Source organism: Chinchilla lanigera, unplaced genomic scaffold, assembly GCF_000276665.1.
Source record: "Chinchilla lanigera isolate Chin_1 unplaced genomic scaffold, ChiLan1.0 scaffold00003, whole genome shotgun sequence".
Lineage (NCBI taxonomy): Eukaryota > Metazoa > Chordata > Mammalia > Rodentia > Chinchillidae > Chinchilla > Chinchilla lanigera.
In genome coordinates, this window is record NW_004955404.1 from 47,564,195 (window position 1) to 47,581,523 (window position 17,329).

Sequence of the window (17,329 nt, forward strand, 5' to 3'; positions counted from 1 at the left end):
CTATTGGGACTTATTCAGCAGTACATTTTAACGGTCTCTTTGATAAATCTACCTCCACTCTAACCTCAGATGCTGTGTACCTGCTCCTGATAGTGTATACCCAAATCATTTAGGGGAGAATGTCTTTCTGTTATTCCTAAGTCTCGGCCTAACTATGCTTGGAAGTAAGCATAGTTTGCACACAGATACCCAAGAGAAGAGGATTATGCCACCTTGAAAGGGCATATGTAGTCTGCAAAATGTCTTCTCTCAAGAAGAAAGTACAAGTTCTAATAAGAGAGGAAGGATCCACAGAGATTTGAAAGTACCAAATATGTGGGGAACTTTTCATACGTGTTTTATTCTATATTTCAGAATCCAAAATATTCAAACAAAAGCCTTGGGAAGATAATAAAACACTTCCCTCAGCTGGAACTAAGCCTCTGTAAGTAGTAAGTCTATCCTTCAATTTGTTTGTTCTTTCCCTGTCGGTTAAGGCCATTTTTGTAACCTATCAAAGAAAAAGAAAGTTATTTATACCTCATAAATAAACTTTACCTCTCTATTTGTTACCTTAAATTTCTAGTCACCACTCTCTAGGATGTCAGTGCAACTTAATAATAACCAACTAACTCAGCTGACCTCGTAGATATTGCTAATCCAGTAGATACTATGCCTAAATAATTACAGTGGCAAACGGTATATTTTGCCAGATCACCACTGGGGAAATCATTAGAAATTGGTTTTCCATTCCGTTTTGTGGGCATATGTGCTTTCATTCTACTCAAGACTTCTTAAGGGTGTTTTGTTTTGTTTTGCTTTTTTGTGAGTGTGTTGTTTATTTGTTTGCAGTGCCGGAAAGTGCAGTGCACGTAGCGTGCGATCCGGTTCCTGACCCCCATCTTACTGTTGTTTGCATTGACCCCCACTTGGGTACTACTTCTGTCAGCGCTGGAATGCAGATGCACGATGGAATATAAGCTCGCCTGAGAAGCGGTAAACATTATGGAACGTGATGTGGCAGGAAAATATTGGGGCCAGGCGTGTAAAGAGAAACGGGGAAGCAGCAGGAGAAAGAGAGTGGTGTTCAGACAGTGATGCTGTCCTGCCTGTAAAGGAAGAAGCGGGAGAAAAGAGATTCGCTAGACCAGTTTCACACTATCATGTGAGAGGGAAATGTTGGTCAAGTTCACAGTCAGTCATGCTGTAAATGCAGCTCATTGACAAAGGCCCACGGAGGACAGCAGAAGCAAGGAATCTAGCACACAGTCATTTTCTGAGAAAGGAAAGGAAGCACCGACTCGTTAGGAATGCTGTGCGGATATCTATCGAAGTGTGTGAAGCAGAACCGTTCGCTCTTGGGCTTTATAGCTCTGTCCTCAGAGGAGGACATGAGCAGCAGTCTCCTGCGGCTTCCATACGTACCAGGAGGGTGGGATGAGTGGGTCCATCTGTGTACAGGCAACTTCAATTGGTTTTAATTTCCTCTCTGTGTTAAGAGTTTTAAGCAAGGTGAAAAGTGAAGTTGTTTCCACTGGAGCAGATCTCTGTCTCAGCAATCCTCCCATTGCTACGCAATTGCTCTGTAGAACACTTTTTCATTTTTAAAGCTCTTAGCTTCTCACTCACATTTACCAAAGCACAGAAATTTTGAGTGGCGACACCAGATGACATTTTCTGAGGGAAGAACTTATATCTTTCACAAATAACTTGCTAATAATATGTTTTCCATGACAAAAGTCACTGCATTCCTCATGGTAATAATGATAATAGCACTAACCATATATTAGAACAAATTCTAAGACTATTTCCCTTTGGTATGTGAAATATATTTTTAAAATTTAGAAATTTGTATTTTTCTCATAAATATTTCTCTTTAAATTTATATTTGGAGTTCTAACTAGTTGCAATATCTTCCAAAGACACATTTGAAAATATTATGGATTAAATAGTGAAACTATAATTTGATATATTATGTATTTGTTGAATGTAGATTTACAAATATTTATCAGAAAGAATAAAAAACAGATAATTTATGAGGACACAAGTAACTTGACCTAGAAAGAAAATATATATATTATTTTCATACTGCATGATTCTTTTATACTTCATTGCATCTAAGAAACAGTCCAATGTATACCAAGCACTTTACCTTGATTGAATCTGCTATGTTAAAGGAAACCTTCCAGCTTTTCTGTCATTTCAAAAATGAGACATTTTCGGTGCTATAATCAACAAAAATTAAATTTGAAATTATTATTATTATTAAGAAAGATAAATGCAAATATTCTATTAATACCTATCACAAAATTATTTTTATAGTAAAAAATACACATGCTTAGGAGGAAAATAAGAATTATGTCTAGCTCTATACAAACATTACTGTTAATATATTGAATAATGGTATAATACATTGGACAATTATTGTAAGGGAGGTAATTTTAGTCATATGCAAAAGAACACAATTCAATGTGCTATAGATAATATATGTTTTCTACATGCAGAGCAAATATTTGCTTATGTAACTATTTATAGTAGACAACATAAAGGTATTCAGAAATTACAAAAAGCTATCCTACCAAAAAAAAAGATCATTTCTGAAGAGTGTATATGCTGGTAACCTTGTAAGACAGGTAAAATCAGGTGTTGGGAGTTCACCAGGGGATTAGTAAATCACATTTCTAGATGTGTCTTCACTACACATTTGACTTTTGTAAAATAAGTTCACTACATGAACTCAGTTCACTTTGGTTCAAAGTCAAGGACAAAAACACAGAGCTTTCTCTGTCTTTATTTTCATTTTGTCATGTATTTATTTTTATAAGTTCGCTTTTGGAAATGAGTTCACTACATGAACTCAGGTACACTGTGAAGTCTCTTGGTTGTTTGTGTCCTCATCCCCTGCTTGGCCTCCCAGCTGGAGTGAGCGAGACATTTTTTCTCTGATAATCCTTTCTGCTGTGAGAGCACTGCCTCAGAGCCAATCAAATGTGACTCAGTCCCTTAAAACTGTAAACCAAATTGAAATTCTTAAATGATGAGTGTCAATTATTTGGTTTCAGGGACTGAATAACTCACAAATACAAATTTTGAAATTATATGCTTTGCAGACGCTCATCTTTTCAAAATGAAGTAGCCCTTTGATCTAAACATAGGGCTTATACTTTGAGAACAACTGTGCCCTCTAGCATATTACAAGGTGCACAACAGGCAGCATGGAGGCTCTGAAGATTCTTTTGTCACTGGGAGCAGATATAAAGCTGGAAGAGTAGATTTACTTCTCATAAAAGGGCCCTTGCCACAGATAAATCATTGACACTGCTCAGACTCTGTTTACATTTTCCAGTACACTCTTGTGACAATGAGTTTGAGCTGTAGTCGTTTATTGGAGAAAGGCCTATGAAGAAAGAAGAGAAGGGGCAGGCTCAGGCCAATGGAGGGGTAGAACTGAGCTCATGCACAACAAAACACCAAGCTTTCACATCCCACCTCACCAGGACACACATATTTCTTTCTGGAAGGATACAGACCTTGGTAGGTAAGCCATACACTGCAGGAAGTGAAAGAGAATCTGTCTGCTGACTACACTCCTTGTAAGAGGACAAATGTCCTGCTGGAAGGAGGGTCAGATTAGCCCACTCCTTTTTCTCCCAAAATATAACAGTTTTGGAGCCTTCCTCCTTTTCATCTCAGTTTCATCTAAGCCACACTGTGACAAAGGCATTATTTTATACTCTGCAACCAAAGCATCATGACAAGTACTTATTTTACTAGTCAATAAAGAGAAAACTACATTTTGAAAATATCCTAAACTTAAATGACAATACATAGAATTTTCCATCATTCTAATTTTTTCTTAAAACAAATAGTACATCTACATTTAAATTTGACTTTAGAGGGGCTGGGGATTTAGCTCAGCGGCATAAGGCCTGCCTGGCAAGCACAAAGTTGTGAGTTTGATTCCTGGTACCGGAAGAAAAACAAAAACAAAAAATAAATTTGACTTTAGAAATCAAATTTCTCTTTCATCTGAGATTATTATATAAAGAGTAAAAATAAAGTAAATTTACACATTATTGTAAAGAAAAATAAATAAATGACAAAATAAAAATAGAGAGAAAACTGTTTTTTGTACTTGACTTTGAACCAAAACCAAGCAAATGCAGCTATAGCAGATTTACTATGGATTTCTGAGAAGCTCGGTCTCATACTCCTATGCACTGTGATCCATTTGAACAAAGAATCAGCTGCAGAGTTCAGATCACATACATTTTAGTGGAAATGATGTACTTCTAACTTTTGATCATCTCGCAATATTCATTAAACTGGGTATTTTATACAAAAAGGCATAAACAATATTTTAAAGCTTGGACCATTTGCTATTCAAACTCTGATTGGCTGCCCAATATATTTTACCTATTGCTTTCAGAGTTTTCACTTTACAAAAACTGTGATTTAACACATTTTATGCCTTTAGACTGCATTGTAAAATTCATTTGTTAATAGTTTCTCAAATAATGATGGATAATTGAATCACAGTTGAAAATGGACTGTGGATAAAAAATCAATCACAGCACATCAAATTTTAATTGAATGGGGGAAAAGAAAAATAAACAAATAAAACAAATAAATAAATGCATTAAAACATCAATAGCAAAAGAAAATACTTAAGACAGTGTGCAAACTTGGCTTGGTGAGTGTTATGGCTTGTGAGTAGCTGGGTCCTCAAACCTCATGCGTTCATAACAGGGGCTTTTGGAGCTGGCTGGATCTAGGATGTGTGATACTGGAATTAAGGATGTATGCTACTAAATCAGTACACTGGTTAGTTTAGCATAGTTCTGAGTGTGCATAATAGGAAGGCCCACCTGTGGTGTGGGAGATGCCACCCAAACAAGATCTAGCCTGGGTGGGAGAGAAGGGAAAGGGAGCCTGGCTTCCCTGCTTGCTGCTCACTGAATTCTGCTTGGCCTGCCATGGACTGTTTCTCCTGTGGTGCCACTCTGCCTTGAAGTCAGCTGACTATGGACTGAAACCCCTACAAATTGGGAGCAAAGGAATCTTTGTTCTTTAACTTCGAGTGTCAGGCATTTTGTTTCAGAAATGAGAAAGTAGCTAAAATGGTGAGCAACCTAAAAATAGCTTTCATGAGTGTGATGATTTATCCATGTGTAACACAGAAGAACTTCAGGAGCAATAGAACACAATAAATAATATGTAAGTTGTAGATGGTTAGTGGATGCTAGATTTCATTGAAATGGAACAAACTATAAGAAATTTTGTATGTTTTTAGATTGTCCTTACATCAGTTTAACGTATTTTTTCTTTTGATTGAGAAATCAAACATTCCAGGAGCCTCTACTTTTGTGTCTAAAATCTCTCCTCTTCACTTATGAAGTGGGAACTAATTGTTATTCTATTTACACTTTTTTCCAAAGATTTTCATCTTTGTCTTTGACTTTGTTTCTGCCCAGTGGCAAACTGGTATTATGTTGGGAATTAGCCAATCAAAGATACTGTAGTGCTGCTCTAAAATGAACAAGTTCCCATAGGAAATATTCTCACCTTCCATAATTTTATTTTTCTATCCTCCCAATACTTTTATTTTTATAGTGATATCACTTGGAATTTAGAGTAGACAAACTTTTCTGTAAGGTATGTTCATGACTATGTGTGTGAGTGCATGCATGTTTGTGTAAATTTTGACAATTTACAATGTAAGGTATAAGAGCTACGAAGAAGAAATACATAATAATATACTAAAATAAATTGATGTTTGCTATTAAATTTATTAGACTAAAGTAAAAAAAAAAGATGCTTTAGGATTTTTAGGGTTTTTTAATTATTTATTTATTTATTTATTCTTTGTCTTTTTGAGACAGGGTCTCGCTATGCAGTTCAGGCCAGCCTTGAGCTCACTTTGTAGCCCAGGCTGGTCTCAAACTCCTGATGATCCTCCTGCCTCAGCCTCCTGAGTACTGGGATTACAGGCATGGGCCACCATGCCCGGCTTGCTTTAGGATTTTATAAAATTATATTCTACTATGTCCAAGGATAAAATATTGATGATTTATTCTATAAGTATGATTACTTCCTGGATAATTCTTTTAATCTTGTTCTAAAATGCCAATTAATATAAATAGATAATATGAAAGTTTGAATAGAAGTTTAGAGAGTCATAAAATATTTTGAACACCACAGGACTGAATAATTACCACTCTACAGTGGTATTAGCTATTTTGTAGAACAGATTTGAAGTCATTAAGAATGACACCTAGGGTTTTTTTAATCCTTCAGGTTATAAAAAAGAATTGTAGTTCACCAAAATGCAGATGTAAGTACTGTATCTTTTCGGAGACATTAAGTAACCCAATATCAGTAAGTATATGTGATATTAAAAGTAGCCATGTATATTAAATAAATTATTAGGCATCTGGAATTTTCCTTCTTTTAAGATGTAAATATAATGTTTATATCAAAGTGTTCTATGACTTAGAGAAATATCACTCACTTCACAGTAATTTTCCTGGGCCCCGATGATGGGTGTGAAATGGGTATCTGCACTTCCCTGGTGTTTGGCTTTGTTTTTGTGTTAACTTTGCTTCTGTTTTCTCCTTGCATGTTGATACATTGCTGAAGCCTGTAATTTAAACAGTGAGGTCTTTATGGCAGGAATCCCATTACAGCAGAGGAAGAGTTGGACAAATCCTTTCACCTAGAAAATAATTTCAACTGGATAGAATTTTCAAAAAGTCATTTCAGGGTTCTGGAAATCAACCAAAAAATTCAACATGCTGAGAAAAAAATATTCCTAAGAAACAACTGAGACTTGAATAAGAAAAATGAGATTCCACGAACTTTTAGCCTGGGCTTTGGAGCTGCAACCAGCAGCCCATTCAGCACAGTCGTGCTACCAGGGATAAGAAGTTGTGAAAACCGGAAGCTTTCTTTCCTGACAGATTGCTCTTTCTGGAGTGGAAATCAAAGAATTGCATATTTGAAATCATGTTTTGTAACATTGTTGTTTTTGGTGGATAAGGAACAGGATAGAACAATGAATTGTGAGTCAGGAAAGACAAAACACTAGCAAGAACCAACAGAAAAATAATACAAAATAATAGAACAGGTACAGGGATACAGAGAACCTCCTACATATGTCTATTTGATTAAAATGATACATGAATGTACTAAACACGATTAAAATATGTGCACCCATGTTTATAGCAGCACAATTTGTCATAGCTAAATCTTGGAAACAGTTCAAATGACCACCAACTGAAGAATGGATAAAAAAAGATATGGCATATTTATATAATGGAGTATTACTCAGCTATGAAAAAGACTTGAGGCTTTTATAGGTAGATGGATGCAACTAGAGACCATACTCATAAGTGAAATAAATCGGACCCACATGTGTAAACATCATATTTTCTCCCTAGTGTAAGAACATGACAGAGTAAATTAAACCCAAATAGATAATATTTCAGTAATTAATGTGGGCTGGGGATATAGCTCAATGGCATAAGTGCTTGCTTGGCAAGTGCCAGGTCCTGAGTTTGATTCCCAGTGCCAAAAGAATAGATAGATAATAGGAAATGGAAAGGGAAAGAAATTGCTCAAAGGAAGGAACAACTGAGATGAGGGAAAGAAGAAAAAGAAAGTACTAAAGTGTAATATATATATATATATATATATATATATATATATATATATAGCTGGTATAACTGTAGTGCTGATGTCTGGTGGTTTATTGAGGGGAACAGTTAATGCTTAAATTTTTTTCTATATATTTTGACCAATTTTTCATGATTATAGCTGGTAATCTGAGCAATTTATGTGAAGACAACAATTTGCAGTACAACAACCTTTGGTGAATTCCTACAATCCTGTCTAGTGAAACTATGCATTGTCTCTAGTGTTCTTTTAAATTATTATTTTCTTACTCCCTTTAATGGCTTGATCAAACTTCCATTTACTATTCTCTTTAAAAAAATAAAATAAAAAAATTAACCATATGACAGGACTTTTATTTATAACTGAAATTAATAAAATAGAAAAAACCTTTAACATACTAAGTTTTAAGAAATACAAGCATAGCTTCTTTGAAAAGAATATGTCTTTACATTTGTGAACCTAGCAAAACCTAATTAAAGAAAAAACAGCCACTACTGACATTAAAAAGGAAAATTCAGTATAGATCATATGAAAAATGTAAAAAGAACCACACAAATTCTTACATAAAGTATCTAAATATAGTATCAAAAATTCATTGAAAATACTACTTAACAAAACTGACATAAAAAGATATAGAAAAGCCTATTAGGTGTGTACCTATTTCAGACATTGAATACCTAAATAAAAACATTGCTACATTCGTTCCAGTCCTAGATGTATTTAGTCCTTGATTTTTCTAAATGTATTAAGACAAGAATTTAAATCAAGTTGTTCTACTGAGTCTAAAACTATAACTTTTTTGAAATACATTTTATTTTTTTTAATTGAAAAACTGAAAAAACAACAATGAAGACAAAATCAAAACAGCAGAAATGATTCATGACCTCAAAACAAAATGATAGGAATTAACAGAGGTTGCTACATTACATACTGTTATCTTCAAAGAAGTTGCTCAGTCCACCAGACATAAAAATGTAAGACTGGTCAAACAATTAAAGACAGTAACAAGTTAAAACAATAAACCCCAAAAAACAGTGTGTCTGTGCTTTATTGAAAGGAATAGTCAGTGCTTAAAATTTTCTTTTTTCCTGACCAATTTTGCACACTTGAATTTGGCAATCAGAATGACTGATCTGAAAACAACAATATGCAGTATAAGATCCATTGCTGAACTCCTACCATCTTGTATGGTGGAAATGCATTTTACTTTCTTAAGTAAAACCATAAATTTTAATACTTTACTGAAGTTATTGTATGTTATTTTATATAATACAAACATTTCTAATGGACTTAACAGAAAGTAAGGCCACAGTATATGCTTTAAATCTCTTACAGATAACTACTATTAGATTTTATTGCACATATAATATTTTATTTATATATTTTATTGCATAGCATCAGATACAGAAAGACTCATTAAATTTTTGACATTTTTCATTAATATCAGGTTTTGATGGAAACTATGAATGCCCAACATAGGAAAGAAATGGAAACCACAAAACAGATCAATATGGTAAACAGAATGTACATTAGAAGGAACATGCTGATCACTTCCCCATTACCTGGACAAAATATCTCCCCCAACAATGTAAAGAGGAAATCTTTTGTCTGTCTTTCAGAGAGTTCTATCAGTGCACTGTTGGTCTCAAGACAGAAACAGCACAGCAGAGGGCCTGAAAGAGGAAAACTGCTCAAAATATCAACATATGACAGCCAATAAGCAGCGAGAGAGAGAGAGACAGACAGACAGACAGAGACAGAGACAGAGACACAGAGACAGAGACAAAGACAGAGACAAAGACAGAGACAGAGATCCACAAGACAGAAGGGGAGAGACAGAAGCCAGAGTGAGAAATATGCACCCTACGGCTTGTCTCCAATGATCTAACTCCTCCCACAGTATCTTACCACCTAACACCACATTTAGCTAAGACTCATCAATAGATAATCCAAAGATGAATGTAACTCCCCAGTGAAATAATCAACTTGCAAAAGTATCACCTCCAAACACATTAAACTTTAGGGGTGTATTTAATTCTAAACTCCAGTACTAATCACTATTCAGAAAAAGTACAAATGGCTACTAAATATACTAAAAAATGTTCACCATCTCTGTCCCTTAAGGAAATGCAAATTAAAATGATGCTGATATTCCATCTTACTCTAGAAAGAATGCCAATAACCAACAAGTCAAATAATAAATGGCTGAGATCACAGGGAAAAAGTAATAAATGTTGCAAAATATATGAAGGAACAAATTCTCTTTTCCAGCTTTAAGATAAGGAGAGAAAAGGGAAGCAAGTAGAATTAAGATATGCCACGTATACGAACCTAATGACATCAATGCATATAAACATTATGTGACTTCATCATAAGCTAAGATTAATAATATCAACAGGAAAGAAGAAGTAAAGGGGATTTAGAGGAGGGAAGGGAGCAATCAGATTAAAAAAAGAAACTAGCTCTCTTATGTATATGTACCTCTCCCCAAAATGAATGCAAAGCACGTGCTGCAAATATATAATAATAAAATGAAAAAATACAAAATAAAAAAATATAAAATTTACAAATTAACTTTTTTGTAATGTTCTTGTTAATTTAATGCATTAATCTCCAAAAAAGCATGAATGTCCAGATTTGACTTTCAAATTCTCCAAATGCTTCATAGTAGCCATCTGAGGATTTATGGCAGGGCCAATGACCTATAGCATGTCACCGTGTCCCTTCTGACCACAACCTCTGTCCCGTTCTTAAAACTGCTTCAAATGAAGGAATTTCATTCCTTGTAAGGATTCATCATTTGTTTTCCCTCTGGAGTCTGGAAGCAAGGAGAGCTTTCACAAACTTTTAAAACCATAACTCAAAGTGTAAAATGGGTTTTGGGGGGATCTAAGTTGGAATGAACCCTTTACTATGGAAACTCTATGCTGTGTGGCTTTTGAATATCTAGGAACATAGTAAATTGTGCTTTTCTACTCTTGAATCCAAAGAGAGGCCCTCTTTGTAATATCTCAGAACCATTTTTCCCTGAATGACATTTTATTCCAGTCTTCTCTTCATATTTGAGTGTGTGTAGCCAAGTGATTTCTTTGCCTGATAATTAGTTCAAACACAAAACTCTCTGCAGCATCCTATCATTTGTTGGACAATAGAAGACAAAGTCATAATGATGACTGTAAATCTTAAAGTAACATGGCTCACACTGAATCTCTGGTTTTATTGTGCTCCTTCTAGCACTCAAATCCACCTATATTAAAATTCTTGATTTTCTTGAATGCACTGGAAATTTTGTTGCCAATGTTGTCTCGTGTTACATTTCCCCATTCCTCAGTATTCTAGTGTTAGACAGGTATGCATATATGAGTTTGTGTGTGAAACAAAAAAGCAATAAAAGAAAATCATTTGCATGTAGAAGATAGTTACCAAAATAAACATCAAGAATTTCCTACAATTTAGAATTATTCCATAGGTGCTTTAAATGAACTATTATTGGTATGTTTAAGGATGGAATTATTTTAAAGTACATGCTTTGAGGCTTTTAAAAAAGCCATAATTTTGAGCATAAATCACTCTTGTATTTAATAGTAGTTTGTACATAGCTAGTACAAGATAAATAAAAAATTATCCAATCTAAAATATAACAGAGAAATGAGTGAAACAATTTTTGATGCAAAGTATTCAAGAATTATTAGGTGCTACTAAGTGAAAAAGTACACATATTTCTGAAAATCAAGAAGAATAAGAGTCAGAGAGTTGAGGAAATAGTTTTTGAATGTAAAAACTGTAGGTAAAGAAAATACGGTGTCTATACATAATGGGATACTGCCATACTTGGCTGTAAGAAAGGATAAATGGGTGCATGTGGGAAATATTGTATAATGTTAATTGAAATAAATCAGACACACAGATTATGGGTTATACGGTATCTGTTAAGTAAGGTAACATAAAATCAAATGCAAAGTAAAAATTTCTAAGAGGAAACAGAGAAAGATAGACCTTTTGCAGAGGCCCAGAAGACCCAGAGGAAAGGAAGGGATGTAGGAGAAGGGGAAATAGAAAAGATTTAAGCTGTATTATGTAAATATCTTAAATATGCACAGAAATGTGAACTTTATATGTAGTATACATGAACTAAAAATAGTAATAACAAAAATAACTAAAATGGGGAAAGAGGATTTACAAACATAGGAAGGGAGGTGGATGGGTAGAGGAAGGGGATTAAAAAAGAATCATAATGTGTTATGTACACATTCTTACTTCTTAAGATGAATTTAAACATCATGTACTGAAAATATGTACTAATTGAATAAAATTTTTAAAATAGGTAAAAATGATCCAAATTATGGAAAATGAAACCATACTTAAACAAAATTTGAAATACTGTTTCAGTTTGTCATTTGATATTAGATTTACAGAATTAGCTCTTCTGTTTGTTTCAGAACACATTCACTGTCCCAGTAAGATAAAATAAACATGCATGTTAAATTGTAGCATTATATTTGATTAAATACTAGGAAAAATGAATGGAAATTACTAAAGTAATATTTAAGCCACTCTACTAATGAATTATATTTAAATATTCATAACTCTAATGGAATCTACATTCACATGAAAGACAAAGCTACATTCAGCAAGATAAGAATATATTTCAACCATTCAAATGCAGTTCAGCTGTTTGGTGAGAACTTTGAAAAGTAATTTTCATACTCTGTTTCATAAATCACAATTATGTTCTGCAGTACCATCAACAATAAGCTATGAAAAATGCATACTGGTTAAAGTTACTATAAAAATGAATGTCTGTATTGAATTTGTTTCAAAAGAATTTATGTCATTCATTTTTCTTTCAATATGTAGTAATTGGTAGGTGACATAATATTGACATTGAGTGCTTTGAAATTATCTCCCATGTTTAGACCTTCAGTACTAACATGATGGACAGTATAACATTAAATACTTTCTCAAAACAAAATTAGACACAAAAGCAGCAGTTCTCTGTCAACGCACACTTCCAGAGATGGCATTTTTAATCTTTTCAGTGTCTACTGATAATGGATGTTCACAGATCTTGTCATAGAAAATGACCTGAACAGCTCCAGTTTTTAAATTCAGTAAAAATCAGTTTTAAAAAAATGAATGAGTAGATAATAAGAAAATGAAATAATTAGGTCAATGTTTTTAAATAGATGTTTATTGTCATCAATGGAACTATTCTTTGAACGTATTTTTTTTGTTTTGTTTTGTTTTTTGTTTTTTGTTTTTCTCCGGTACGAGGAACCGAACTCACGACCTTGCGCTTGCCAGGCAGGCGCTTTTGCCGCTGAGCTAAATCCCCAGCCCCTGAATGTAGTTATTGATACATAAACATTCATAATTTAAAGAAAATTTTATTTCTTATAGTAGATTTCAATAAATGAAGACAAATTCTTAGTAATTTTATTGAAATGATAACTATTTGGAAACAAAGATTTTGATCTAAAATGGATATGCTTGTAATTTCTAATAAATTATTAACATTGATTGTAAAGGCAATTTTTGATCATCTCTTTTAAGTACTATGGAATAAGAGCCAAATTTGTTTAGTTCTCAATCCTTATTTGACTAAGTTTTAATTTAGCTTCCTTAAAATAATCTTGCTTAAAGTTTTTGAAAATCATAGCAATGCATCAAATACTGGTGGACTGTGTAAAAATAAACCCTTTTTAAAAGAGTGCCTAATTTCCAACTAGAAAGCTACTTCAGTTTTTAAAAGTTATAAATTAATCATAACATCTTATTTATAATATAGAATTTTTTCTCATAGAAATGGATAAAGAGCATATAAAATATATAAAAGTTTAATTTAAAAAATACATTTATTAAGACTTCATCATATTCATTATTCTAAAACTGCAAAGGAAGAATGATTGTCATCTAAAATGTCCACATTAATATCGATATGTACATAATTTAAGCAGTTATTATTTGTATAATACTATGTTACATTTTAATGCATTCTTTTTTTATTTTAAAGAATAAAAGAAGGATAACATAATAATAGGGGGGACTTAGAAAATTACAGACAAAATGGTAGGAATTATCAATGGTTATCGTTTTACATATTATTATCTACAAAATAGTTTCTCAGGAAAACAAATAGACAAATAATAGTGAGTTAGAGACAAAAGAGGTAGGAGATTATCAAGAGTTGTTGTGCTATACTTTGGTATCTTCAAAGTGGCTTCTAAAGAAAATAAATAGAGCTATACATGAGTGACCTATTGAAAAATCATTAACTATTCTCAATGATTGTTGTAGGAAACACATAATAATAAACATACATTATGAAATAGGATAGGAACATTACAAACTTAACACAGTTATGGCTAGATTAATAGGAAAATATCATTGGCTGCTGTAATACATGGTGGTATCTTCAAAGTGGTTTCTCAGGAAGACAGAGATATGCAAGAAGGATCTAATAAGTAGTTACAGCCTAAGGGTTGTCAAAAATAGCATATTACCTCCTCACCAGTGACTCCTTTCACTGAGGTATGATGGCTGGAAGGAAGGCCAGGATTGAAAAGAAGGACCGAGAGACTTGCACCTGTGACTAGCAACAGGCTGTTTTCTTGTTCCTCCATAGTCATGATTACCCAGGACTCCTCGCTGGAGATGACGGTCTGGCCAGAGGGAGAAGGCAGACCATGCCCCAAGCCCTCTCATTCCTGTTGGACTAACTGGTAGCATGGGTCTGAGATCTGGGGCCTCCACCTCAGAAGGCAGACCGATCTCCAGTGGTCTCCTTTGCATCCAGGGCATGGCCCATGGGGCCTCTTAGGGCAGTTCCTCTTGAGGTGGCCTGGCTTTTAACAGTGGTAGCAGATGAATGTAGTTGTCGAGTTCTTGGAGCCCCGGGAATCAGGCCTGGGATCTGTTTCTCTTAGTGGTGCAGCAAAAGCAGCTGCTTTTTCTCAGTCTCTTTGTTTTCTCTCCTTGGCCTCCTCCTCATCATGGCTATAGAATACTGAGGAGGCAATTCTTACTAACATCTCAAGTGAGCTATCTGGGGTGAAAGCCATTCTTTGTAGCTGTTTCTCTCCAGCTTCCCATTGCTTTGGGACCCCACAACCAGTTAATGTCCTCTCCCCAACTGTCAGTACAGGCAGCAGGAATCCTGCTGCAGAATTCTCCAGAGCTTCACCACAGCCTGTACTGTCAGGGGAAGAATGGCTTCCAATGAGTCTCTGCAGGTATTGTGCAAGGTCCTCCTGGTTTACAGCTTCCAAGCGGCTCTCGTGACCCCAGTCCACTGGACCTCTGACTCCGTGGGCTTAGTCTGCATTCTCATGTTCTCTGAGTCCTTGTTCAGCAGCTGCTCCTCCACTGGCTCTGGACCTTTCTGGTTCCCAATGGCAGGAGCAAGAGTGGCCCGTTGTATGGCATATATTCCCAGGGGTTGTTCAAAGTTTCAATGATTCACACACATCCGTGGGTGGACAACTGCAGTCGGTGCATGGTGGGCCAATTGTGTCACGATAGATCCCAATTGAGCGGCGGCGGCCGGCCTAAGGGCCGGCATGCAATAGCGCTCACCACCGCACGGCTCCCCATGCGCTGGGGGCCCACCCTCCAGGAGCCAGCAGGCAGGAAGCTAGCCAGCCAGAAGGCTGGCGCTCCCCACCCGCAGCTCCCTGTGCGCCGGAAGCCCTCCTTCTGGGGAACCAGAAGGCCGGGAGTGAGTCGCCGGTCCGAAGACCGGCGCTCCCCGCCCGAGGCTCTCCGTGAGCTGGGGGCCCACCCTCCGGGAGCCAGCAGGCAGGAAGCTAGCCAGCCAGAAGGCTGGCGCTCCTTTAATACATTCTTGAATGCATGTCATTTTGAAATATTACTTCAATGTTTATTTCAGTATGACTTCTACTTTCTATAGAATTAACTCTCCTGGTTATTTAATATTTTCTGATTTGGTAAAGCAAACAACTAAATTAACATATATAGTTAACAAAATACTATTTGATCATACTAACCTATTCATTCTCAAAATATTATTTTTCAACTGAAATAAATAACACATTTCAAAGATATCATATCTGATATATAGAATTAGATTTAACAATGTTTGTAATTAATTGATAAAAAACTTAACAACTCAAGTTAAAATTACGTTTTGTTTTTTTTCCGGTATGGGAAATGGAACTCACCACCTCGCGCTGGCCAGGCAGGCCCTGTGCCGCTTAGCTAAATCCCCAGCCCATTACGTCATTCTTGAAAATAAAAATGGCATTGAAAATTACAAGCTGTAGAATTTGGCAAGAGAGTGTACAGCAATCAAATATTTCCACAGGTGTTTCCTATCCAGACACCTTGGCTACAAAGCCATCTGTTCTCTCCCCAAAGTCTGATAAATACTCTGTACAAAAATCTTACTGTAGCCCTTTCTACATTTCCAGGATTTTGTGATCTTGTGTGATACTCATGGCTTCTTCCTGCTGTGGGTCCACAGTGCTGAAAGCAGCCCTGGCTGCCAGAGGGTACCTCTGGAGAGGTACCCTAAGGCCTCCAGGAGGCCATAAATTAAGGGTCCTGGATAGAAGAAAAAACAGAACAACCTGTGGTCAGAGCGTCCTTTTGTAATGTTTCACTGATTAAAAATTATTATCATTCAGTGATTAAAAAATACATGGGCATACACTGTAAGAAAAATTGGCTGATTTCTAGCACTTTTAAATAAATAAGCAGAAATAATTTTAACTGTGTTCACCTGTGAAAAATCTGTATATCTACATCTTACAATGTGATGCTAGTTTCCGTGAGGTACTTCCGGAAGAACTCCCCATTTGAATTGACGGACGGAGGAAAACAGATGACCCCCATGGTGTGGGTGGGCCTCATCTAGTCTGGAGCGCTTGCGTAGAACAAACATGAAAAAGAAAATTGACTTTACTCTCTTAATGAGCTAGACCTCACTCTGTTGTCTTCGGTGCTAGCAGTTCTCAGAACTTCAAACCTAAACTAGAATCTGAGACCTCTCTGACTCTCATGTGGTTAAACAACACCACCAGCCTGCCAAGGTCTCAGGATTGCAGATGTCAGATTCTCAGCCCCTGGGATTTCATGACATAATCTCTTATAAAGCATATATGCATGCATACATATATAATGTTTCTATGCATGTATAAATAAATATAAATGCGTTATAACATATAAAAACATTATAAGCATACCATTTCTCTAGAGATCTTAGTACAGACATTCCCCTATTTTTCTCCTGAAAATAATGAAAATTCTCATGTACGGTAGACTGCCCTGGAATTACCGTTTGACCTCTTCTGTAAAGGCGGTGTTGCTAGCCTGTGGTGCTGCTGGATGGTGCAGAAATCTTTTAGAGGCAGCGTCTAATGGGATGACGTTTGGCCCCTGGAGTTCTGCCCTGGCAAGAATTGATAACCCAGTGCTGTGCTCTCTTCCTGTGTTTCCCAGCTGCCGCAGGGTGAGCATGTCTCTGCCACAGGACCTTGTATGATGTGGAACTAGGCTGCCACATCAGGGCAAATCAACCATAAAAAAAACAAAACAAAACAAAATAAAAAACAAAACAAAATGCCAACGCTGGGAGTCAAAATGAAACTTTGCACCTTAAAATTGAATATCTGTTGTGTTTTATTTTCAAGAGAATAATAAAAAAAGAACAGTAGCA

The 17,329-nt window shown here is 35.6% G+C and overlaps 1 long non-coding RNA gene across 2 annotated transcripts in view; it reads right to left on the minus strand.

The window, feature by feature from the left end:
• Positions 1 to 324: 324 nt before the first annotated feature.
• LOC102007499 overlaps positions 325 to 17,329 on the minus strand; it is a 31,018-nt gene continuing 14,013 nt past the window's right edge. The window contains exons 4-7 of one of the 2 annotated variants that reach the window (XR_001235118.1): positions 6,491 to 6,619; positions 2,132 to 2,204; positions 1,405 to 1,468; positions 325 to 490 (exon numbers count right to left, since the gene is read on the minus strand). This is a non-coding gene — a long non-coding RNA (uncharacterized LOC102007499). Of the gene's footprint in view, positions 491 to 1,302; positions 1,469 to 2,131; positions 2,205 to 6,490; positions 6,620 to 17,329 lie in introns of those variants that run through there. The other variant, XR_259342.2, reaches the window with a different exon arrangement.